Here is a 26,910-nt window from a genome sequence, read left to right on the forward strand (position 1 = left end):
TACTTGGAAACTGAACAACCTGTTCCCGCATGGCTACTGGTTAAATAACAAAATGAAGACAGAAATAAAGGTGTTCTTTGAAACCAATGAGAACAAAGACACAACATACCAGAATCTCCGGGACACATTTAAAGCAATGTGTAGAGGAAAATTTATAGCACTAAATGCCCACAACAGAAAGCAGGAAAGATCTAAAATCAACACGCTAACATCAAAATTAAAAGAACTAGAGAAGCAAGAGCAAACACATTCAAAAGCTAACAGAAGGCAAGAAATAACTAAGATCAGAGCAGAACTGAAGGAGATAGAGACACAAAAACCCCTTCAAAAAATCAATGAATACAGGAGCTGGTTTTTTGAAAAGATCAACAAAATAGACAGCTGGCAAGACTAATAAAGAAGAAAACACAGAAGAATCAAATAGACGCAATAAAAATGATAAAGGGGATATCACCACCGATCCCATAGAAATACAAACTACCATCAGAGAATACTATAAAGAACTCTGTGCAAATAAACTAGCAAATCTAGAAGAAATGGATAAATTCCTCGACACATACACTCTCCCAAGACTAAACCAGGAAGAAGTTGATTCTCTGAATAGACCAATAACAGGCTCTGAAATTCAGGCAATAATTAATAGCCTACCAACCAAAAAAAGTCCAGGACAGAAGGATTCACAGCCAAATTCTACCAGAGGTACAAAGAGAAGCTGGTACCATTCCTTCTGAAACTATTCCAATCAACAGAAAAAGAGGGAATCCTCCCTAACTCATTTTATGAGGCCAGCATCATCCTGATACCAAAGCCTGGCAGAGACACAATAAAAAAAGAGAATTTTAGACCAATATCCCTGATGAACATCGATACAAAAATCCTCAGTAAAATACTGGCAAACCAAATCCAGCAGCACATCAAAAAGCTTATCCACCACGATCAAGTTGGCTTCATACCTGGGATGCAAGGCTGGTTCAACATACACAAATCAGTAAACGTAATCCATCATATAAATAGAACCAAAGACAAAAACCACATGATTATCTCAATAGATGCAGAAAAGGCCTTTGAAAAAATTCAACAGCCCTTCGACAAAATTCAACAGCCCTTCATGCTAAAAACTCTCAATAAACTAGGTATTGATGGGACATATCTCAAAATATAAGAGCTATTTATGACAAACCCACAGCCAATATCATACTGAATGGGCAAAAACTGGAAGCATTCCCTTGGCAAACTGGCACAAGACAGGGATGCCCTCTCTCACCACTCCTATTCAACATAGTGTTGGAGTTCTAGCCAGGGCAATCAGGCATGAGAAGGAAATAAAGGGTATTCAGTTAGGAAAAGAGGAAGTCAAAATGTCCCTGTTTGCAGATGACATGACTGTGTATTTAGAAAACCCCATCGTCTCAGCCCAAAATCTCCTTAAGCTGATAAGCAACTTCAGCAAAGTCTCAGGATACAGAATCAATGTGCAAAAATCACAAGCATTCCTATACATCAATAACAGACAAACAAAGAGCCAAATCATGAGTGAACTCCCATTCACAATTGCTTCAAAGAGAATAAAATACCTAGGAATCCAACTTACAAGGGATGTGAAGGACCTGTTCAAAGAGAACTACAAACCACTGCTGAATGAAATAAAAGAGGACACGAACAAATAGAAGAACATTCCATGCTCATGGGTTGGAAGAATCAATATCATGAAAATGGCCATACTGCCCAAGATAATTTATAGATTCAATGCCATCCCCATCAAGTTACCAATGACTTTCTTCACAGAATTGGAAAAAACTACTTTAAAGTTCATTTAGAAACAAAAAAGAGCCTGCATTGCCAAGACAATACTAAGCCAAAAGAACAGAGCTGGAGGCATCACGCTACCTGACTTCAAACTATACTACAAGGCTACAGTAACCAAAACAGCATGGTACTGGTACCAAAACAGAGACAGAGACCAATGGAACAGAACAGAGACCTCAGAAATAATACCACATATCTACAACCATCTGATCTTTGACAAACCTGTCAAAAACAAGAAATGGGGAAAGGATTCCCTATTCAATAAATGGTGCTGGGAAAACTGGCTAGCCATATGTAGAAAGCTGAAACTGGATCCCTTCCTTACACCTTGTACAAAAATTAATTCAAGATGGATTAAAGACTTAAATGTTAGACCTAAAACCATAAAAACCCTAGAAGAAAACTTAGGCAATACCATTCAGGATATAGGCATGGGCAGGGACTTCATGTCTAAAACACCAAAAACAATGGCAACAAAAGCAAAAATTGACAAATGGGATCTAATTAAACTAAAGAGCTTCTGCACAGCAAAAGAAACTACCATCAGAGTGAACAGGCAACCTACAAAATGGGAGAAAATCTTTGTAATCTACCCATCTGATAAGGGGCTAATATCCAGAATCTACAAAGAAATTAAACAAATTTACAAGAAAAAATCAAACAACCCCATCAAAAAGTGGGTGAAGGAGATGAACAGACACTTCTCAAAAGAAGACATTTATGCAGGCAACAGACACATGAAAAAATGCTCATCATCACTGGCCATCAGAGAAATGCAAATCAAAACCACAATGAGATACCATCTCACACCAGTTAGAATGGCAATCATTAAAAAGTCAGGAAACACTGGTGCCGGAGAGGAGTGAAGAAATAGGAACACTTTTACACTGTTGGTGGGACTGTAAACTAGTTCAACCATTGTGGAAGACAGTGTGGCAATTCCTCAAGGATCTAGAACTAGAAATACCATTTGACGCAGCAATCCCATTACTGGGTATATATCCAAAGGATTATAGATCATGCTACTATGAAGACACATGCACACGTATGTTTATTGTGGCACTATTCACAATAGCAAAGACTTGGAACCAACCCAAATGTCCATCAATGATAGACTGGATTAAGAAAATGTGGCACATATACACCATGGAATGCTATGCAGCCATATAAAAGGATGAGTTCATGTCCTTTGTAGGGACATGGATGAAGCTGGAAACCATCATTCTGAGCAAACTATCACAAGGAAAAAAAACCAGACACCGCATGTTCTCATTCATAGGTGGCAACTGAACAGTGAGAACACTTGGACACAGGCTGGGGAACATCACACACTGGGGCCTTTTGTGGGGTTGGGGAAGGGATAGCATTAGGAGAAATACCTAATGTAAATGACAAATTAATGGGTACAGCACACCAACACGGCACATGTATACATATGTAACAAACCTGCACATTGTGTACATGTACCCTAGAACTTAAAGTATAATTTTAAAAAATTATTAAAATGTAGCGTATCTCCTGTTAAACCTTTGCATTCATTTTCTCCATCTAATTATCTGCTTCTATACCCAGTGGTTTGTCCTGTCTTTACTTCCCATTAAATTTTGCATCAGGTCCTGTATTTTAACTTTACACAATCACTCTATTTTGGTTGCCTTCAAGGATCTAAGATTTTGTCTTGCAAACTCTCTCAGTTCTGTCATAATAAAGAACAGGACTTTGGCCACAGACATGATCAGGGCTTGAGCCCCAGCTGTGCTCACAGCCTCTGTGGTCTTCAATTTGCTGTCCTTAAACTAGAAACCACAAGTCCCATAGGGATTGTTGTAAGATTTAACAAGATAATAAATATAAAGTTATTTTTACTGTATCTGATACATTGTTAGTGCTTAATCAATGTTAACGTATAATACACATATACGCCTGTATGTATATATATACATATATATACACATATATACACACATATATATGGCAAAATAGTTGAAATATGAAATGTGATTAAAATAGCATCAAGAGAAACAATATCTCATGATGATTAGGTTATGACTCTGGAACCAGACTGCCAGGGCCAAATCTGCTCTGGCTATTTGGGTGACTTCGTTCAAGTAAGTTAGTTTCTCAGTGTATCCATTGCCTGATCTATAAAAAGGAGTATTTATAGTGACCAACTCATAGATTTGTTGTAAGGATTTAGAAAAATACTTTGCACACAATAGCATTTAATAAGCATTTTCAAATAATTCCTTTCATGGAAAGAAAATGTGAATATGTGTTATCATTATACAACTGAGGACAGTTTTCACTTATGATTTATAATTCAGAATTACGTATAAAATTCAGCAAATACCACACTGCTAAACTTGAATACTGTAATAATATATTTTTAAAGAATTTCAGCATTATCTCACGGTTCACAAGCTTATAAGTAAAAAAGGTATCAACAGTTGAAAGCTGTCATAAAATAATACCTGTAATACCTATAATGCATGCTTTAAAGTATGTTTTCTTCTGAAGAGAGTGCTTGAAAAAGATTAGGGGGAAGTATCTCCAGATTTAACCTATATATCTATAAAACATTTTCTCTGTTTAAGGATGAAATAGTAGGCCCAGTCCATAAAGTCCTCATTTAATATTTGTTTTATATGTAGAAAGAGACAAAAGGGCATTGTTAGGCTATGTCATTGGTATTTAGAATTTTACATTTAGGGTCAGAAAAGAACTATAGATAGTTGAGAGAAACAACATGATTACAAACTTGTTAACAACTCCAACTACCCCATCAACATACACACGCACACGCACACATGCTCATACAATGTGTTCTCTCATTTTGCACTTGTATTTGAATGGGAAGGGATTAAGAAGTAAAGTGTAGAACAACATCACCCAATAGAAATTAAATGTGAGCCACAAATGCAACATATATATGTATATTTTTAATTTTCTATTGGCCACATTACAAAAGCAAAAGTAAACAGGTGAAATTCATTTTAATATTCTATTTTATTGAACACAACCAATCAAAAATAAAAAACAATATCAAAAATATTATTTTGATATTTAGTCATATTTAATAAACATGTTATATTTTTATCTAATTCATTAAATAAATGTATTATACTTATTTAAATCATTATTAAATAAAACTAATGATAAAGTTTTTTATATTTTGTTTCATACGAAGTCTTCAAAATCCAGAGTATATTTCACACTTAGAGCCCATTTCAATTAGAATTAGCTACACTTCCTGTGCTCAATAGCCACCTGTAGCTAGCAGCTGCCAAGTTGGATGGCACAGGTTAGAATAAGTGTTTCTGCTTCTTCCATGGGTCAGAAAGAAATTCCACGGAGTTTTTAAAATTACTCTCCCAACTCTCATAAATTCTATTGGTGGTTAAAAACCTCCAGTGCCAGAACTGGAAGAAAATATGTAGACCTGAAAAATGCCAGATCTGACATATTTAAAGAGAGTGCAACACCCAACAGGATTACAGAAAATGAATAAAAGATTTATGAGGTAATTTTCAGAAATGCTTAAAGGTAGACAAGGACAAAGTTTCAGAATGTAACAGTTCCCACTAATGCTTCCCAACAGCCTAGACTACATTTCATGAGATGTACTTAAGATCCATATATCCATTAGCCTTTCAGTGTCACTGCTAATATTTCATAAACTTCAATATCTCATTCTCTATTATTATTTAATATTTTTTATCATTTGCAAGCCTACAATGTAACTTACAGACCTAGGAATCAGTACAATCAGCTCTGCTACCAACAAGGCAGAGAAAACAATACCTTTCATGTGGTTTCCTTTGAGTTTTAAAATAAGAGCAAGTTAGAATTTCTTCACTCTGAAAAGTTTGCTCATCTTTCCAAAAAAAAATTTGCTTATTAACTAATTATTTTAGGTTCCACAATGCTTTCTCCATGATATTTTATTCCCTTTTATACTGAGGCACATGCCTGGAATCTTTCTTAGTTAGTTGAGCTTGATAGGGTAGAAATTTCATACACCTTTGATTAACTCTTATGCATAAACCAAGGACAGAACCAGACCTATGGAATCTTCAGAAGATTCTTCTGGAACTCATATCTCCCCTGAAAGGCAAAATGCACAGCAAGCCTTAAGCCTGCACTCTTAACATTGAACATAAAGATAATTTTTTTTAACATTGACACAGTCTTTAGAAAACTCATCTACCCTTATAAAATCACATAATACCCAATGTTGACGAATCAACAAATATATTTCTATAGCGCAGGTCTTTCTTCTAAACTCTACAACTCAGTAACCTGTTGACTCTCTGGCATATTTCTCCCAGGCATCTCTATGTTAGGGGTACCTACTATCCCAGTTGTCCAGGAACTACCTCAGTTTAGTCACTGAAATTCCTGCATTCTGGGAAACCCTTCAGGTCCAGGAAACTGAGACAGCTGGTAACTCTTAACATGTTCCACCTTAACTGTATCATATTTGTCTCAAACTTACTCTTATCTTAAATTTCTAAATCTTTGGCGGTCACAAAATTCACATAGACATATATGTTGTGAAAGCAACCTTAGTTTTTTCCCTCCTACTTGCAATTACTATTTTCTTTATTCAAGAAATATTTATTGTCAATTTTGTCAAAGATCAGATGGCTACTGGTGTGCAGATTCATTTCTAGGTTCCTTGTTCTGTTCTGTTGGTCTATGTGTCTGCTATTGTACCAGTTCCATGCTGTTTTGGTTACTGTAGCCATATAAAGTATTTTGAAGTTGGGTAATGTGATGCCTCCGGATTTGCTTTTTTTGCAGTGGGGAAAGGGCTCTTCATTCAATAAATGTTGCTGGGATACCTGGCTAGCCATACACAGAAGAATGAAATTGAACTCTTATCTTTTACCATATACAAAAATTAACCCAGGATGGATTAAATATTTAAATATGAGACCTCAAACTATAAGAATCCTAGAAGAAAATCTCGAAAATACCATTTAGACATTGGCCTTGGAAAAGAATTTATGACCAAGTCCTTAAAAGCAATTGCAACAAAACAATTAATGAGTGGAACCTAATTAAACTGAAGAGCTTCTGCACTTAACAAACTATCAACAGAGTAAACAGACAACCTACAGAATAGGGGAATATATTCAAAAACTATGCATCCAACAAAGATCTAATATCCAGAATCCATAAGGAACTTAAGCAAATGAACAACCAAAACCAAATAACTCCATTAAAAAGTGGGCTAAATATATGAATAGATTCTTCTCAAAAGAAGACACACAAGTGGCCAATGAGCATATGAAAAATGCTCTATATCACTAATCAGATAAATGCAAATCAAAAGCACAATGAGATATCATCTCACAACAGTCAGGTGGTTATTATTATTATACCAAAAAGACACATGCACTCATATGTTCATCATAGCACTATTCACAATAGCAAAGACATGGAATTTACCTAGGTGCCCATCAGTGGTGGACTGGATAAATAAAATGTGGTACATATACACCATGAAATACTACACAGCCATAAAAAAGAACAAAATTGGGATGGGCGTGATGGCTTAAACCTGTAATCCCAGCACTTTGGGAGGCCGAGGTGGGCAGATCATGAGGTCAGGAGATCAAGATCATCCTGGCTAACACGGTGAAACCCCATCTCTACTAAAAATACTGAAAATTAGCTGGGGGTGGTGGTGGGTGCCTGTAGTCCCAGCTACTCAGGAGGCTGAGGCAGGAGAATGGCGTGAACCTGGGAGGTGGAGCTTGCAGTGAGCTGAGATCGCGCCACTGCACTCCAGCCTGGGAGACAGAGCGAGACTCTGTCTCAAAAAATAAACAAATAAAATAAAAAAGAACAAAATCATGCCCTTTGCAGCAACATGGATGTAGCTAGCTGCCATCATTTTTAGTGAATTAATGCAGGAAGATAAAACCAAATACCCTTTATTCTCACTTATAAGTGGGAGCTAAACATTGGTTATTCATGGACATAAAGATGGCAACAGTAGACACTGAGGACTACTAGAAGGGGGATAATGGGGGAGGGCAAGGATTGAAAAACAAACTGATGGGTACTATGCTCACTTCCTGGGTGACATGCTCAATTTTACCCCAAATCTCAACATCATGCAATATACTCATGTAACAAACCTAAACATGTACCCTCTGAATCTAAAATAAAACTTGAAATTATTTTTTAAAAGTACATTTTATTGACTATCAATTAGGGATTTATCAGTTAGAAAAGATTTCAAAAATATCCATTTTTGTTGAGTTTACATTTCATTGTAGAAAGACAGAAAATAAATAGAAAAATAAAATAATATATAACTTTTCATAAATAGCGATGTAAAAACAAAATAAAACAGAATAAGGGGAATAGGAAGTGCAGTACCTGTGTGTAGAAACTACTGACAGTACCAGCAATAACAAGTTATGCACCTTTTCTATTAAATTTCTGATTCATGGGAGCCAACCCCAGTGCTAGATTCAAGGTGACACTTATTTGTCTTAGTCAGTGATGATAAACTCAAATCCCCTTGCCAAAGGGAATGGATCTCAAGATAGAACCAATTAACTCAAACATTTGTCTGGCAATTGAGTTGCATTCAGATTTAAACACATGGCCTAAATTGACCCAATCAGCCTCAAGAATTTTGATAAAGTTTAGATATTTGTCCCTGCCCAAATCTCATGTTGAATTGTAAACCGTACTGCTGGAGTTGGGACCTAGTGGCAGGTGTTTGGATCATGGAAGCAGATCCCTCATGTCTTGGTGCCGTCTTTGTGATAGTTGAGTTCTCATGATATCTTGTCATTTAAAAGTGTGTGCCGTCTCCCCCCACCTCTCTCTCTTGCTCTCATTCTTGCCAAGTGATGTGCCTGCTCCTCCTCTGCCTTCTGTCATGAATGGAAGCTTCCTGAGGCCTCCCCAGAAACAGATGCTGCTATGACATCTGTACCTTCAAAACCATGAGCCAATTAAACCTCTTTTCTTTATAAATTGTTATTTCAGCTATTTCTTTGTATTCATTGAAAGAATGACCTAATACAGATTTACATTCCAATATTGTGTGAGAGGTATCCTTTCTTTTTCATTAGATTTCAACATATAAACTCATTGTCCACCTGCTATTGGTAGCCATTTTTTTGGTTCAAGAAAGAAACCAGAGCTATGTAAAGAGTCAAGAAACAGAGCCAGAGACCAATCTACAACTGGTAGGCCACTATATATTTTTTTTACTTTCTGTTAGGTGACATAAAATATGGACTCATGATTAAAGCCAGTTGACTTTCAGATTCTGTTATTAGCTACATATGTGGTACAGACCTTTTTACCTCAATAAATATCAGTGTACTATTTCTTCTATTCAGAATGTATTTCTTTCTTTATTTACTTGGATGACTGCAAGAGCCAGCATATTTTAAAGTTGGTTTTCTTTTGTTTTGTTTTGTTTTTTTTTACTAAACCACTTCAGCCTGTGTTAGCTATTCCTCTGCTTCAATAGTACCACAACATAAAACTTATCACACATTGCAGGTGTATGTTTATTTTCATTGTATTACATCTAAATTGGAGGAAAGCAATTAAATTATGACTAAGAAGCTTCCTCTCTTAAATATTCTCTTATTCAGTTATACAGTTGTATTTTAAACTCTAAAAATTGATAGATAATGCCTCCGCCATAGTCCTGTTCTATAAATATTAGCTATGTTATTGTACACAAAGGAAAGGTAAAATTTAACCTTGCTTTAGAGTTTCCACTTATTTATTTTGACAACTAAATATAAGACCTAATTTTTCCAGTGAATATGACAAATTTCTGTTTACTAAATTATTTTCTTGTGACATGAATTTGAAAAATAAGTTAAGATACTTTTATTTCTTTTTAGGGAAATAGGTAAGTTTCAAAATTTTAACAATGTATATTTAAATATAAATGCTTTCTCTCACCAAAAGGTAAAGTTTTAAGTCAACTTAAAAATATTCCCGGGCTGGGTGTGGTAGCTCACACCCATAATCCCAGTGCTTTGGGATGCTGAGGCGGGAAGATGGCTTGAGTCCAGGAATTTGAGACCAGCCTAGCAAACATGGTAAAACTCCATCTCTACAAAAAAATTAGCCAGGCATGGTGGCCAAGGCTGCAATGAACTGTGACTGTGTCACTGAGCTCTAGCCCAGGCAAGAGTCAGACCCTGTCCCCTCACACCAAAAAATTATTCACCACAATTATTTCTTTTTCAGGTACTGACATTTCTTCTAAGTCACATTCATAAGCAAAATCGATTGCACAATACAAGTTTTTTGTATGTGTGAAACATATCCCCCCAAAATATATTTTCCCCTTTTCATATAATTTGGATACAAGATGACTCATAGCTAAACCAAATTCTTTGTTTCCCCACCAATAATTTATCTTTAAATCTCTGCTGTGTTCTCAAATTCACACTGAAACTTACATGAGAAACCAACCAGAAAATGAGAAACCTATGCAAATGTTTTTTTTTTTTTTTCCTGGAAAGTGCCAGTAAGAAACAGATTCCACAGTTTTCTAATGATAAAAACAAAAATAAGAGAAAGAGGTCATGTAATTTGTGAAGTAAACATCTTATATTCTTTGAAACTAAATTTCAGCTGCAGCATTAAAATCTAGTTGTCCCTCTAAAGAAGCATATCTTCAGAAAGGTTATAATTTCCTTGCTGCATGTGTTTTGGCCTGCTAATATCAAAGCATCCACACTGTCATATAGAATAGAAAAAAATTTTATGGAAAAATAATCTTCCACCCCAATCTTTCTAACCTCAATTATAATTTCTTGAATCAGCTTCTTTTAAATATTTGTCTTTTTTTTTTTTTTTTGCTGTTGACAAATGGCTTAAGGTTGTATTTCTTGATTTACCAATTTTAAGCAAAATCTAATTATTCCTTTATAAGAATTGAAAATGGGAGATTTAGCTGACTTAAAAAATCTAATTCACTTGTTTCCACATCTAAAATTGTTCCATGTCTATAATCAGTAAAGTGCTAGTAAATGTTTAACAATAAGCTCAGTGATGAAGAAAAAGGCCCTCATTTGCAGCATTTGCCAATTTCTGCAGTGTGAATACTCCCATTATAGCCAATTTCAAAGTACCAGATGATTGGCTAGAAAAATCTCTAAAAATTTAGCAATCATTTCTTCTGATCCAGTATAGGCCAGCTCTAACACACCCACTAGATAACATCTATTTACACTATTCATTACCTTTTAAACACTAAATAATACATTTATATTTATTGAGAAAGACTCTTCTCTCAGAACACTTAGCCCTTTCTTCTTCCCTTCCACCTTGAAACTTCATTCAATAATTTCATATTAAGATATTATATATATATTCAAATAGAAAATCGCAATGAAGTCTTCTACTTTCCCTCTTGATTCTTAAAATTGAACAATGATTAATAACAGTATATAGCTAAAAGCATATAGCTATGGTTTACTAAAAAGTCAGATGATGTGTTGATATTCCCATATCACAATATTGGGATATTCTAAGGGCCATATGCCTAGTATCAAGATTACTAACACCCTCATTTGTATAATTCCATCAATTGTTCAAAACGATCAAACACCTTAATTTGCTCCGTATTTATAACATGGTTCTCTTAGCTAGGTCTTTTGCTTTTTGGTTTTGTGTTGGATTTGGTTTTTCTTGGAATTTCTAATTACCTTGTGTATGTGCTGTGTGTCTGTGGGCAAAGGATAGCTTGTGTTTATCATATTCTCATATTTACCTACCTTTTAAATTAGGCTATTTTGTAACATCTCTTTTTATCCCAAGAAACCCATTTCTCAGAACACTTCTCATCCTTATTCCTATCTGATGACTTTCGTTTGTATCATCTTTGTTACCACCATATCCCTGATTAATTCTCTATCTGCACTATGCTACAGCTGAGCATCTGACAGTGGCTAGAGAAAAGCTACGCTGACTAATCTGTCTCCAAAGTTATGGCACTCATTTTAATTGAGCCTTGAGAGATCGAGATGCCTATTACATTGTCATAATCCCATACAACCCCATTTTCCACACCACAATTTTCTATCTCCTTCTGTTTTCTCAAATATTCATACCTCATTGCCCATCCTCACATCTGACTATCTTCCTTTTGACTGAGAAAATAGAACCTTCCATATATGCACCAGAAAATCAAGCAATCTGTATCTATACCCACATACTTAGCCTTTCATTCTGTTAAAATTGGCACTGGATTCCCTGTCTTGTCTCCTATTTAAAGGCATTAATCTTGGAATACTCTCCTGTTCTTCTAAATCATCAAATATTCCTTTCTATTTAATGTTTCTCATAATGATACAAGCATGCTACAAATATTCCACCTTACCTATAAAATTAAGAGAATGTTGTATTGGCCCAAAGACAGAAAAATGAGCAAGAGAATAAAGAGTAATTTGTGAACCCAGAATTATTTACATGTTAGTTTCATACAGAATAGAGATAGAATTGTAGAAGAGCATAGAAATGGTAGACTAGCATAGTGTGGTACTGAGATTATTAGTTTTTATTTCAGAAGAAAATAAATTTGGATCCTTACCTTGCACTGACCACAGAAAATAATACCAGCACTTTGGAAGGCCAAGGCTGGTGGTTTGCTGGAGCTCAGGAGTTCGAGACCAGCCTGGGAAACATGGCAAGACCCTGTTGCTACAAAACCACAAAAATTAGCCAGGCAAAGTGGTGTGCACCTGTAATCCCAGCTACTTGTGAGGCTGATGCAGGAGGATCACTTGAGCCTAGGAGACGGAGTTTGCAGTGAACTGAGATGGCACCACTGCACTCCAGCCTGGGTGACAGAGCAGGACCATGTCTCAAAACGAAAATGAAAACAAAGACAAAAAAACACAAAAAAGCTATTTTATTGTGAAGCTACCAATATTGTGAAGACTTGAGGGGCCAAAATCTCAAAGGGAAATTAAGTCCATAGAAGTGAGCACGATATTTGGCACTAGCTTTTCTCTGCAAGGAATTCATAATTCTAAAGTTGTAACTGATGGGAATAGAGCAGTTGTAACTTAAAGTTGTAACTTATGGGAACAATAGAGCAGAAATTAAAAATTAAAGCCCAACCATAAGGAGGGATTGTAGTGAACAGACCAAGCTTTAAAAGGGCTCTACATTAGGAGTAAAAATAAAACAAAATTAGATCAGTTCTCAGAAGAACCAAACCCCATTTTAAAGAAGTTCAGTTCATAGTTAGATTAACAGTAATCTGGCAGTACTCTAACTGCTTCCTTGAAATTTATGGAAGTAGATTCTATTATCCAATGCTTCAATTTTTTTCCTAAAAGTTTCCACAAACAATGAGATTAAAACAAAAATCACCACACATACAGAGATAAGAATTGATCAAATATTTTTTAAAATATTCATAACAGAATAGACATCAAAGCAGAATAGACATTAAGCAGAACAGACATCCAAGATCAAATTCTAAACAGTACAACATCCTAACAGGAAATGAGTTGAAACAGAATTAATATATTCTTCTCCTGGACATAAATATGAAAGCTCTAAATTTAAAAAATTAGCAACTAGATCAGTAGAATATACCAAAAATAATATACAACAACAAAACAGGATTTACTTTAGATATTCAAGGCCAATTAACTTTTAAAATCAGTGTAATTCACATGTTAAGAGAATAACGGAGGAAAAACTATGATTTCATTGGATACAGACAAACCATTTGAAGACAAACTTAGCAGGACACTCTCTGCAGCTATGGCAGTGGCAGAAGAGGTTGACAGCTGAAATTTATCTTCCAATGACCCTCCCTGCTGCTGGGGTCACAAACCCTTCATTGGAGGAGGAGTATCTGGGAAGGTTCCTTACAAGGTCTTCTATGCCTCCTGTGTCTAGTGATTATCTTATTGTTGTTCTTATACTTAAAAATTTAACTTATTCATTATACAACAGCAGGATCAAATTACAGTCCAAGAGCTGAATCTAGCCCATTCTCTGTTTTTGTAATAAAGACTTATTTGTATAAAAGCACATCCATTCATTTTTGTATTGCCTATGATATAGTGTAGACAGAGTTGAATAACTGCAAGAGAGACCTTATGGTCCACAAAGACAAAAATATTTACCATGTGACCCTTTACAGAAAAAGTTTGTTCGAGCTGTTTTAGAAAGGTACTTTCTAAAGGAAGTAGTGTACTTCCTCTATGGGTATGCTATTAGGGTTATTTCTCACTTAATAATAATTAATTTCTGAATGGATATGTATAAAAATAACAGGAATTGATTATATTGCACACTTATCATTGAGAATATTTTTAGAATTGTATATGTATTATTCCTTTTATAAGCCCCATTAAACTCCAGGCACTCTGGCTTCAGAATCTGGACCCTTAACTATTGGAAGATGTATCTTCGTAAGGAGAACTGAAATACAGCTTCTCATTGATGAGCAAATGAGTCCATCAAGCTTTGAGCCCCTCAAAATGCCAGAGGTTTTTAAAGTTCCCTGGGGTTTTAGACCTTGGAATAAATGCTTGGTTACCTTTTACTCCACATCTATATGGGGATAGAGGTTCCTTGATCTAGATTTGCCCTTTTCCTCGTGTGGCTTACTCTGAATCCAATTTCTGGTTGCCAGGATCCCCTACAACACCCTCACATCTGCTTCTCCTACCTTATTTTAATATTCATTACACATTTCCATCAGTCTTCTCCTTCCAGATAATTACTGTCTTCTGGTAACCCTCCTACAATGCCCTGTTGTATTGGTCTGCTCCACCAATGTGGTAACATAGCCCTAGGAGGTGAACGATTCTACTTAATCTGCCATTTTGACCGGAAAAACACTGCTGTGTTTTCATTTTATGTGCTTGTTTTTAATTAACTTATTTATTTGTAACAAAACAGTATATATGGTATATACCATGGTGCTTTGATATATACACATGTACACAATAAAATCATTACTACAGTCAAACTAACATATCTATGTCCTTACATACTTACCATTTATTATTTTGGTGAACGCATCAAGCATCTACTCTCATAGCAAACTTCTACCATACAATTTAATATTAAATATAGTCATTTATGCTGTAGATTACATCTCTAGACTTATACATGCTATTTTTAATTGCACAATAGTTCATGGAAAAAAATTAACTCATTTTGAGTATTCTGTTTTTGGTTTCTAATTAATAATTAGTACTTAAGTATTTACACGTTGGGGATAGTAAGTCTCTCTAGTCAGTGCTTGACATCAGTGCCATGTGGAGATTGAAGCAAAATAAAAATTCAGTAATAATGCTCTTTATTTAAATGTTTGATATGTGGTTCATCATGGATGTCCTTGCATTAATATTGATTTCTTTAAAATTTCATTGAAATATATTTTATATTGATCACTGTGTATTTTGCTATACCCTTAAAATTTGGGAGTCCTAGCTAAGAACAATCAGACAAGAGAAAGAAATGAAGGGCATCCAAATGTGAAAGGAAGAAGTCAAATTATCATTGTTTATAGATGACATGATCTTATATTTGGAAAAACCTAATGACTCCAGAAAAAAACAATTAGAATGACAAACAATTTCAGTAAAGTTGCAGGTTACAAAGTAAATGTACAAAGTCAGTAGCATTCCTGTGTGCCAACAGTGAACAATCTGAAAAAGCAATTTAAAAAGTAATTTCATTTACGATAGCTACAAATAACATAAAATATCTAGGAATTAATAAAAGAAGTGAAAGATCTGTACAACGAAAATTATAAAACATTGAAAGAAATTGAAGAGGACACAGAAAATTGGAAAGATATTTCATTTCTATGGGTTGGATGCATCAATATTGTTAAAATGTCCATACTACCCAAAGCAATCTACAGATTCAATGTAGCCTATCAAAATAACAGTGGCATTCATAGAAATATAACACATAATCCTAAAATGTATATGGAGCCACAAAAGATCCAAAACAGCCAGAGCTATCCTGAACTAAAGAAAAAAACTAATGATCACATCACCTGACTACAAATTATACTACAAGAGCTATAGTAATCAAAACATCATAGTATTGTCATAAAAACAGATACATAGGCCAATTGAACAGAATAGAGAACTCAGAAACAAATCCATATTTCTACGGTGAACTCATTTTTGACAAAGATTACAAGAACATACACTGAGGGAAAGGATAGTCTCTTCAATAAATGGTGCTTGGAAAACTAAATATTCATATGCAGAAGAATGAAACTAGATTCCTATCTCTCACCATATACAAAAATCAAACATAATAGATTAAAGTCTTAAATATAAGACCTCAAACTATAAAACTGCTAAAGGAAAACTTTGGAGAAACTCTCCAGGACATTGAACTGGCAAAGATTTCTTGAGGAATACCCAAAAAGCACAAGCAGCTAAAGCAGAAATGGACAAATGGGATCAGATCAAGTTTAAAAGTTTCTGCACAGCTAAGGGAAAAAAAAAATCAACAAAGTGAAACAACAGTCCATGGAATGAGAGAAAATATTTGCTAACTGTCTTACAATGGATTAAGAATATATTAAAAGCTCAAACGACTCTGTAGGAAAAAATCTAGTAATCTGATTTAAAAACGGGCAAAATATCTGTATAGACATTTCCCGAAAGAAGACATACAAGTACAAAACAAGTATATGAAAAGGTACTCAACATCATTGATCATCAGAGAAATTCAAATCAAAACTACTTTGAAGGCTGGGTGCTATGGCTCTCGTCTGTAATCCCAGCGCTTTGGGAAGCCGAGAGTTCAAGACAACCTGGGCAACATGATGAAATCCTGTCTCTACAAATATACAAAAATTAGCCTGTACATACCTGTAGTCCTAGCTACTCGGGAACCTGAAGCAGGAGAATCACTTGAGCCAGGGAAGGTTAATACTGCAGTGAGCCGGGACCACGCTGCTGCACTCCAGCCTGGGCAACAGAGGGAGAGTCTATCTTAAAAAATAAATAAATAAATAAAAATCACTACAATGAGATATCATCTCACCCTAGTTGAAATGGCTTTTGTCCAAAACACAGGCAATAACAAATGCTGATGAGGATGTGGGAAAAAGGGAACCCTCATACACTGTTGGTAAGAATGTAAAGTAGTACAGCCGCTTGGAGAACAGTTTGGAGGTTCCTCATAAAAACTGAAAATAGACCTACCATAGGATTGCTGCATCACATGGTAGCTCTATTTTTATTTCCTTCTTTTCCCAAAAGAAAGGAAATCAGTATATCAAAGAGGTATCTGCACTCCCACGTTTATTGCAGCACTGTTCACAATAGCCAAGATTTGGAAGCAACCTATGTGTCTACTAATAGAGGAACGGATAAAGGAAATGTGCTACATAGGCACAATGGGGTAGTATTCAGCTACCAAAAAAGAATGAAATTATGTTATTTGAACAATATGTATTGAACTGGAGGTCACTAGGTTAAGTGAAATAAGCCAGGCACAGAAAGACAAACATCACATGTTCTCACTTATTTGTGGGAACTAAAAATTAAAACAAGTGAACTCACAGGGAGAGAGAATAGAATGATGGTTACCAGAGGCTGAAAAGGGTGGTGGGGTTGAGAAGTGGGGATACTTTAATGGGTACAAAGATACAGTTAGACATAATGAATAAGATCTAAGATGTGATGGCACAACACAGTGACAACAGTCAACAAGAATTTATTCTACCTTTTAAAATAACTGAAAGAATATAATTGGATTGTGTATTAGTCTATTCTCATGCTGCAAATAAAGACACACCTGAGACTGGGTAATTTATAAAGGAAAGAGATTTAATTGTCTCAGTTCATCCTGTCTGGTGAGGCCTAAGGAAACTTACAATCATGGCAGAAAGGGAAGCAAACAAATCCTTCTTCACAGGGTGGCAGGAAGGAGAATGAGTGCCCAGCGAAGGAGGAAGCCCCTTATAAAACCATCAGATCTTTTGAGAACTAACTCACTATCACAAGAACAGGATTAGGTAAACCATCCCCATGATTCAATTATCTCTGCCTGGTCCCTCCCATGACACTTGGGGATTATGGGGACTACAATTCAAAATGAGATTTTGGGTGGGGACACAGGCAAACCATATCAGATTGTTTTACAAACAATCTGATATGATTTACCCTGATGTGATTACTATGCATTGTATGCCTGTATCAAAATGTCTCATGTAACCCATAAATATATATGCCTACTATGTACCCACAAAAATTTAAAATTAAAAAACAAAATAAAATACACCCATGCTGGGCAAAATATGCATATATACACACATATATGCATATATGCACATACACACATATATGCATATATGCGCATATACACACATATAGGCACATATATGCGCATATACACACATATGGGCACATATATGCATATTATGCATATATGCACACACATATGCATATTATGCATATATGCACACACATATGCATATTATGCATATATGCACACACATATGCATATTATGCATATATGCACACACATGCATATTATGCATATATACACACACATACATATATATGCATGTATACATATATGTATATACACATATACACACATATATGCATATATACACACATATATGCATATATACACATATATACATATATACATATACACATACGTATATATGTGTATATATAATATATATGCATATGTGTGTGTGTATATATACATATATATACATATGTGTGTGTGTATATATATATATATATATATAGTGCCCCAGCCAAGTTTCTCACTAACCTTAACCTTGTTCCAACCCTGTTTGACATGTTTCTCAAAGCTCTTGATTATATGATATCCTCCTTCAGGGATAATCATATAACCATAAATAAATATCTATATAAAAATAATTCTGTAAAAACACCTAGAGTCAAAACTTATATGCCTATACTTCTTATGTGAGCCAATATAGCACATTTAAATATTTGTCTTTTAAGATTAAAGTATTACCCTTTCCAACAGCCCTGTATCAAATCAAAATGAAGAGTTTTCTTGTTTTTTTTTTTTTTTTTTTTGAGACGGAGTCTCGCTCTGTCACCCAGGCTGGAGTGCAGTGGCGCAATCTGGGCTCACGCAAGCTCCGCCTCCCGGGTTCACGCCGTTCTCCTTCCTCAGCCTCCCGAGTAGCTGGGACTACAAGCACCCACCACCATGCCCGGCTAATTTTTTTTTTTTTGTATTTTTAGTAGAGACGGGGTTTCACTGTGTTAGGCAGGATGGTCTCGATCTCCTGAGCTCGTGATCTGCCCACCTCAGCCTCCCAAAGTGCTGAGATTACAGGAGTGAGCCACCGTGCTGGGCCTCAAAATGAAGAGTTTTCATACAATGTGTAAGGACACATAATTCATTAAACCATTAGCAATTTGTATTATTTGAAAATTTTCTACTATGAAAATTAATTGATAAAAGGACAGAGAAGAACTAAGCTTTAATTGGAGCAGCGAGAAGAAACTTGCTCAAGCAAGAGAGGAGATTAAACCTTATAGGTACAGTGCTGGAATCCCAAAATTAGCATGAGATGAATGATTGGCTTCAGATGGGGCATTCTGAAAGCCATGAAAAATGAGATGTGAGAATAATAAAGTCAAGCTTCTACTTTTGCTTGAACTAATTTTCCTTGCTCTAATTATATACAACACATCAAATGCATTATCCACAAATAAAGTCCTCTCAGTAAATGTATATTGCTCTAAAAAATGGAATACTCAAAAGTGTTTGTAAATTTTACCTATTTATATTTTAAACAATTTTTCAGAATGCATTTCAAAAATTATATAAAAGCAGAATGCTTCTGCATTAACAAAATCAATAGCAATAATCATAATAAATATTGAGTAATAAGAAAGCCAATATGATAGGCATCCTTATTTGTTATTAATGTTGGCAAGATGGAAGCAGCACATTTACTAATGGAACCGTACAATCATGAAGTATTTTATGCATAACTATCCAAAATAAAATTATCATTTTCCTGGAATGAAAACACTTCAAAATTATAGTGTGCACAGCTCTAAATTGATTCTATAAATGGATTCCAGAAAATCATTTACCAGATGGTTATATTTAGATGCCACTCAAGCTTCCTGAGTACTTCAAAGGTGGAGTCACCTATGCCCATAGCTGTATTAATAGAGAAAAATAAAATACTTAACATCTTTGAAGAGGAATAAATGCTGAGTGTAACAAAAAAATACAAAAATACAAGAAAGTTTCCAATTTAATGACATTGATACACACAGGAAAGGCAAATTAGTGTTTTAATTGTTCATTAAGCTTAATTTCATATAAGCAAGTCTCAGTCATCATAATGTAAAATTTTTTTCATGTGTATCATGATTGCAATTTTGATTGTCATCAGAATCACTTACTTTGCCTATTTCCTCTCTGAGAGGTAATACAGGGAGTCCTTGGTTAAAAGTACAGATTCTGGAGACAAACCGCTTGCATTTACAGCCTAGGTTTGTGATTTCAGGCAAAGTACTTAACCTCCTGGGTCTGAGTTTCCTCAAATATAGAATAATAATTATAACTTCATAAGGTTTTGACAATTAAATTAGATGATGCAATGCCTGACATAATGAAAGTGCTAAATAATTGTTAATAATAGATGTTAGAATTTTAAAGAATGGTAAAAATACCTAATTGATGTGGCAAATTCACTTTTAGGAAAACATTGTTAACATATGCAGTGGAATATGTCAAAGACAACACCGCAGTTATCACTGTAAAAATAGGTCTCTGTGTGTTATATACACATTTTCTGCTATCTAAAATTCGATAGATTATCTACATAGTAACCACATAGCTGAAGGACAGTACATACCATCTGAACATGTATTTTCTTTGGGAAACAGTTTTCTCTTAAATTCAACTGCTTTATGATATCCCATGTGAGTTAGTGCTCATATGAATCTACTTAGGAGGAAAACCACGTGCTAGAGACACCAAACCTAAAAGAGATGCTGAAACTTGAAGATGTCATCCCATCACTACTTGAAGCAAAAATATAGAGTGATGGTTTCATCAATATTCAGATGATAACTAACTTAGTAATCAATGCTTTTGCCCTGGATTTTGGAACAGTGTTAGGAATTATAAAATGGCAAACCATGATCAGTCACCCCAAACATATAGAATTGGCTTACTACAGACTGAAAGCTTGTGAAGGGATACTCTTTAGACAGAAAAAAAAAAACATGCTTTAAAGACCTGAAACACACTTCAAGAGATGTGGCACAACCTGTTTCCAGGAAATAGAAGCATCATATGAGTTCTTTGACACTGCAAAATGAAATGAGGAGATTAAAAATCTCATTCAACTAGTTCAAGTTCTCTCTCTTTTCCTGCCCCTCCACTAGTGTTCATATGGATCTCCCTGCCTGGAATTCCCTCCCTGACCTGTCAGCTGTTTCTTTTTGGATGATTCTTACTTATTCTTACTTATTATTGATCACTGAAATCTCAACTTGGATATCACTTCTTCCAGGAAGCCAAATCTAGGTTAGGAGCATGCTATGTGTGCAGCCAGCACCCTGAACTTCCTGTACCACAGTATTTGCCACGTTTCATTATCCTGCCTCTCTACCTGTCCATATCCTCACTACATAAAAATGCTTTGAAGTAAGAGATCTTCTACATAATGTCACAATCATATCAGCAGAGCCATTCCTGGGTCAGTGCTCAATAAATATTTGTTTAAAATAAAAGTAGAGAAAGAAGGGAAAAGGGAGTAAGAATAAAGGTAGAAGTCAACAAGCAGTGCCTCATTCATTTAAATAATGGCAAAAATGCTGGAAATCCCCAAAACAAGAAGCCACATAATCCCAGACTCAGCTGTGGCACAAAGTGAGGGAAGTTATTTAAGTAGGACCAAAAGGGCTGATTTTGTTTGCTATACAGCTTTTTCAAGCCTGAAGATGAAAATATCCTTAAAACAATTTAATCCTTCTGAAATGATGGAGGAAAACAACTGTTTGTAAAAGCAATCCAGTGATAATTAATAAACATATTGGCAGAGGTTTTTTTCTTTTTCTTCTGAAAAAGCTTTCTTCCAATGGGTGCTCACGAAGGAACACAGAAAGCAGTCCATTGTATTTTTTAAATGTGTGCTTACACCACCTTAGATGTGTAGTTATATATATATATACACATACACATACATACACATATGTATGTATAGATATCCCATATGTAGTATTTGTGATATCACATATATCTACCACATATGTGGTAGATATATATCACACACACATACACACACACACACAGTTAACATATACATGAAACTCTTTAGACTGAATCTCATTTATCTCATTTGTCTTATAATCTATAATTCCTTAATTATTTTTGGATAAAATGAACTGAAGCTCACTGTAAATTTCTCTTACCGGGGGAAATGTGAAATCTCGCTTTAGGATCTAGATTGAGCTTTTCATTTGGGAAGAATCAAATAAGCAGATTAAATATTTTTCTTAAAATGTGTTCTAACAGCACAAGTGAATGTAATAATTGTATTAAAAATTCCTTATAATCACTCTGTAAATTTAAATTATAGTGTACTCCTTTTATTATCTCTTTAAGGAACTGAGCTAAAGAAGTAACGGAACTATTCTTTTTCTCTTCAAAAAGAATTTTCTTGTATCTTCTTTTTTGATATGAATGCAATTGTGAAATGAACTGTGTAGATTCTTCAACTATAATTATGTATAATATTGAAAGTGTTAATGGGAAAAAGGAATAACATCAGAAATAATGAATATGAGAGAAATCTGAATGATGATACATATTTCTTGGAAGCAGGTGACCCAACTCAGAAAAATAACTGTCTTATGAACAGCTGAATATATGTGACCATCCATTTTCCATGTCATTAGATAGCCAATCAACTGAAGTACACAATAAATTTAACCTTTTATTTACCACAAATAATCTGTTTCACTCACATAGTTAAATTGAAATTGTTTGGGTATCATTCATTCATTAGTATCTAGTCCTATTTTGCTCCTCCATATCTATTATCTGTCCTTCTTTCTAACCCAGGAGGTTCATCTGTATGAATCACACAGTCATGGTTTCTCACTCATCTAGCTTCCAGTTGAGTCCGATCAGTGGAGAAACATAGCAGTTTGGAGGAAGAAATAAAGAGGAAGAGCAGAGAGTAAGGTCAGAATATTACCTGGCTTCTTCCTTCCCTTTCAAAATGAGGTCAAACTAGCTAATCCTTTCAATAAGTGTCACCCAAATCCCATTCTATTCCTCTGGGTTCCAATAACCATGCTATCTCTTGCTCCTTTAAGTCTAAGGGTGGTACCAGGTCAGCTGCTGTTGACTCCAGGTTATTTTAGTAGCCTTTATAGTCTCCCTTTTGTCTATGTCACTAAACACATCAAGAATTATTCTATTTGCAGTGATCCATATGTTTTCTGTTGAGACAAGATTTATATACAAAACAGATATCTCTATCAATTATCTTGATATGCATTCTTTTTAAAATCAGAATGTTTATATTATTGACTTAACACTTCCCTTTATTTAGTTATTTTATAAACTCAGACTTATGTATTATACATTTCTCATTAATGTATATTTTTGTCTGGAGGAAAAAAGAAGAAGGAATATGGCCATAAAACATGTAGAATCTTCTTTGCTCTTGCACACACGTGGAAGATTCTCCTCTTCTTTATACTTTACTGGTATTTTTAAAACTGTAAATTAACTCATTTGAATCTATTTTATTTCATTTATCCTGACTTGAAAACTCCTATTAGGTCACCCAGCCTCTATTTCCTCCCATTCCAGAATAACCCAAATCATGTTCAGTAATATATCTTATTTTTGTTTCCAAAGAATCCCGATTGGCCTATGTAGTCTACCTATGCATTTCATTCCTTTGTTCAGGTGGAGTAAGGTTCTTTGGGGCTCAAAGGCCTATAAAATGTGGGGGAATCTCTTTTAAAAAACAATACAAACTGTGAATATGTACAACTAAATATTTATTGAAAATAAAATAATAAAAAAATTTTAAAGCAGACTAAAGGTACTATAAACATAACAGAATTTAGAAAAATAATATAACTTTAATGAACTACAAGAAGTTCATTTCTACAGTACATTTTCCCTACTTTCTTTTTTTTTTTTATTGTTGGCTTTTATATAGGGTCACTGTTTCCCAGGCTGAGTTTGGTGGTACAATCATATCTCTCTGCAGTCTCAACACCTTGGGTGCAAGCAATCCTCCCACCTGAGTCTCTTGAGCAGCTGGGACTATACACATACACTGTTATGCCTGGTTAATTTTGAAAAAATTTTGTAGAGACAGGGTCTCTCTATGTGTCCCAGGTTTGTGTCAAACTCCTGGGCTCAAGTGATACTGCTGCCTCAGCTCCCTAAAGTGCTGGGATTACAGGCGTGAGCCACCATGCCTGGCCCATTTTCTCTCCTTTTCAAAATGCATAGCCCTTGATCACCACTTCTTGTAGTTTTATAGATTCAATGCCTATAGCAGAATTAAAAAAAATACTTCAGCCTTTTATCTAGTAAAGTTAAATTCAACTTTAGTTTTTATTATTGCTAATAACTTGTTTTTACTTCTGCTACTGGCCTGTGCCCTACAAATAGAAGAATTCTAATAAATTCTGTTTCATGTAATTCCCAGTTAAAAGGGAAAAATGTATAATTCAATAATACTTGTATATTCTATGGTATGACATGTATTCTAAATAAGAAAAATCTTCCATTTTAGTAAGTTATAGAGGAGAACTGAATCCTTAGCTCACAATTTTACTGATCTGATAGTGGAAGAGTATTCCACAGACTAGTTTCTTATGTTTATATTTTGAATCTTTTTTTTCCATCATTAATGACAACTTTCCAGTGCCAAACATGTTAAAATATGTTAATATCATAATTCAATCTATGCAAAATGGGCATTAAGTCAGAAGAAGTCTAGCAAAAACTTCACTGTATCAACTAAAGAGGAAGTAGACTGCAAACCACATAAATGTGCCCCATTAACCCCAAACTAAGAGAACCCCAAACAAAATTCTCCTTAGCAGGAGCTCCCAGAATATTCAAAGGTGCTTGAACATCATCTGCCATGAAGAATAGTGTGAGAAAAGGTAAGTCAGAGTTCAAAGACACCAAGAACTAGTTGAAGTTTAAAATGACTCATTTTACAATTTTCATCAAAAAGAAATAAATAAAATGTGAACATGTGAGCACATTGTTAAGGAACCCTCTCCAGGTCTTAGTAAAAGTTCATGCAAGTTCTGGCCTAAAGCTTCATTAGCTTTACACTAACGTATTTACCTCTGTCTCTGGTGATAGTTTCTGGCTCAAGTTTGGGCATGTGACCTAAGCTAGCCCAATTAGTGTTAAGAGAACTACTATTTTACACTTGTTTAGGAGAGGTTTCTCTACATTCCTCATAGTAAATGTAAACAGAACATCTCTTGCAAGCATGGGAAAATGGGGCAGGGTGAAGTTAATGTTGACTGAGTGGATATTAAAGAACCCAGATTGGGGGATTTTAAATAAGTTCATCTCGCCCTTGGAGTTTACCTTTGGATTTATATTTTATATTAAAAAATACCATTTAAGCCAATTTGCATTAGATTTTTCAGTTACAGTGGAAATATCCTAATGTGTACCTACAAATTATTTGGTTTATTTCTGAAAGTCTTGTTGTTTAAGTATCACTTTGCTTTTTCACTCAGATATAACTCTCAAATATAAAATTCTGCTAATTAAAAATCATTATAAACTGTGTTGAATTACACAACTATCACAGATGACAGAACTTTTTCCTCAAATAATAAAATATTTTTAAAACTTTTGATATTTCTCAGGTATGATAATAATCAATTGTTTCAAAGATATTTTCCAAGTAAGTTAAAGTTGGTGTATTAGAACTTACATCGATACTCTGTTCAGCATAAATGATCCTCTAAAAGAGATATTTTCCTAAATTATTGAAAGGAAAATATAGGCTTCAGAATATTTTTAAAATTCCATTTTTGAAGTTTCGAAATAAGGCTTACACCTCAGACAAGCATTATAATCAAGGTACTTTCTCATTGGTGAGACACATTTTAAAAGTTACCTTGCATATCTCAACTACACAAATTTCAAGGCATAACATTGAAAAAAAAAAACTTCTATTGCTAGTAAAGAAAAAAATCACAATTCCCTTATGATTCAAAGCTCATTTACAGTTTTATTCCTGGATGGCTAATATCCTTTGATTTGCAATCGTTAAAGCTCTGGGAGGTCCCAAGCAGGAGAGGGTGAAACTCAGAACTCAGAGAAAAGTGATTAAAGAGAGAGAAAGGGAAAAAGAGTTTTGTTTAATAATTCTAAAAGGAACATAACAAAAGGTATTGTCAGAAAACCCTTTGAGGTGCAAACCATAAAGTTATAGGCAAAGAGAAGTAAAAAGCAATACCCAGAGGAATAGTGACTAGTTTAAATCAGTAGAAATTTTCTCTTTAATATGGAAACAAAGTTTATCTGAGGTTCCCTGACTCCAAGAGGAAGCAATATTAAAGAATGCAAACAAAGAAAGAGAAACTGTTTCATAGCCTTAGATACAATATTTCTGTTCTATATGGTTTACAGTTCCCAAAATGTTTCTTTTTGTTAGGAAACTGTTAATGGCTTCTCATGAAGGCTTCAGTTCGTATTTTTCCTTATTCTTACTATGAGATCTACTTAAGAGGTCTCCCAGGGTCCCAAAGAGAATGATCTATTTTTTGGTTTCTAAATGCATTTCATATTTATAGACGTTTATTATGTCTATACTTTACTAAAATATACAGAAATATCTGCAAGACAGACTAAATTTTATACTTTTGTACAGGTGTTTGACATCTATCCTACACATTCACAAGTGAAGATTGCACCTGTAGTCCCAGCAACTCACGAGTCTGGGGCAGGAGGATTGCTGGAACCCAGGAGTTTGAGACCAGCCTAGGTGATATAGCACAGCCTCTTTCTCTATTTAAAAACAAACAAAATCACTTCTAAAAACACTATGTAACAATTATATGC

General features: G+C 34.7%; 1 long non-coding RNA gene across 2 annotated transcripts in view; it reads right to left on the minus strand.

Annotated features, from left to right (window-relative positions):
- Positions 1-26,910, minus strand: part of LOC134739741 (uncharacterized) — an 86,054-nt gene that overhangs the window by 34,720 nt on the left and 24,424 nt on the right. For both annotated transcript variants that reach the window (XR_010126749.1, XR_010126750.1), the window contains exon 3: positions 16,680-16,802. This is a non-coding gene — a long non-coding RNA (uncharacterized LOC134739741). The remainder of the gene's footprint in view (positions 1-16,679; positions 16,803-26,910) is intronic.

The sequence above is a fragment of the Pongo pygmaeus genome, chromosome 5 (genome assembly GCF_028885625.2).
Source record: "Pongo pygmaeus isolate AG05252 chromosome 5, NHGRI_mPonPyg2-v2.0_pri, whole genome shotgun sequence".
NCBI classification, from domain to species: domain Eukaryota; kingdom Metazoa; phylum Chordata; class Mammalia; order Primates; family Hominidae; genus Pongo; species Pongo pygmaeus.